Genomic DNA, 1,346 nt, shown 5'->3' with positions numbered 1-1,346 from the left:
TTTTTAAAAAGGAAGTGTTGAAGACATTGTGTTTTTGGTGCAAATGGATATAAATTACGCATGATTTATGCCATCTACTGAAATTAATTTGTTTAATCTGTAATAACAATTGTTGACTTAGAGAACTTGGAATTTTTTGTATTAATTGGTTTATAACAAACTCAAGGAACTTTCCAGCAAAATAAACAATGCTGTTTTATAAAACAAGTTTTATTTTGCCCATGATAAATACGCGTTTTGGATGCTTTAAGAAGACTAGAGCTATTACTTTTTTCTATTATTTTCTGACTTTCCAAACTCTGAAACGATTTCGAATCTTTTAATACAATGTTATAGACGCATTTTTTTTAAATAGCCTCTTTCTATATTGAGACAACAAAGACATGCTTGAATTTTAACCAACCGCTCAACTGGCAAGTACAGGTAAAGCCGATGATTTGGAATACACATTCAAGTCCCACTCTGTATATAATACATCAAATGTTATCTCAGAGTTTAATCATTGTTAACCTTCATTGCATATCACATTAAGGCACTGATGAATGTGAAGAAAACACTTGTTATTAAAACAAAAAGAAAATTTGGCATTCTTTCAGCCTTCAATAACTTCCCTTTTAAAACCTATTACCAACACTTTATTCTATGAGACACATTAAATTTTATCACTATAGGGGAAAGAGGGGATGGGAGGCTTAAAACTGTTTTTGAACCACAAGTGTATTAATGGGTAATTTTAGCTATGAAAAATCAGAAAGCATTGAAGTGTGACTTTCGGGTTTTGTAAACCAACTCTGTTGTTCTATATACCAACTCTTGTAGTTAAATAATAGTGTTGACGGTTGTCAGGCTTTGTGAATATCGTATATCCTGTCGCCATAATTGTGTATCTCAAACGTCAAGAATGACGTAAATTTATATAACCACTCCAGTTTAGAAAATTGAATATTGTTAGTTTTGTTAAGAAATTAGCTTCTGGTGATTAGTCTCGTTTTCTTTACAATATTTAACAATATTTTCCACTACAGTGTGCTAACAATGATGCATTCATATCGCGCCATTTCATCATATGATCTTGTTGTAGCAGTTTTTACATTGAAAAATACTAGCTGGAGTAAATGGTAGGTGCAACTCCTATTAGGAGTGTTTTAATGTATTAGTTTTACGTATTTTAAGAGGAGGACTTCACATCGGCTTTAAGTTGGAATAAACACAAAAACAATTTATATAGATCTCTGCATTGATACATTTGGTGTAAAACGAAGTTTAATAAAGAATAGTAGAGCCACGGCAACAATTGTAAACATCTTTAATGAACGTTTCGGAATTACACATATTCCATTCTCAGC

This window comes from Limulus polyphemus, unplaced genomic scaffold (genome assembly GCF_000517525.1).
Source record: "Limulus polyphemus unplaced genomic scaffold, Limulus_polyphemus-2.1.2 Scaffold2356, whole genome shotgun sequence".
NCBI lineage: Eukaryota > Metazoa > Arthropoda > Merostomata > Xiphosura > Limulidae > Limulus > Limulus polyphemus.
The sequence above is the reverse complement of the archived record's forward strand: the minus strand, read 5'-3'. Positions refer to the sequence as shown.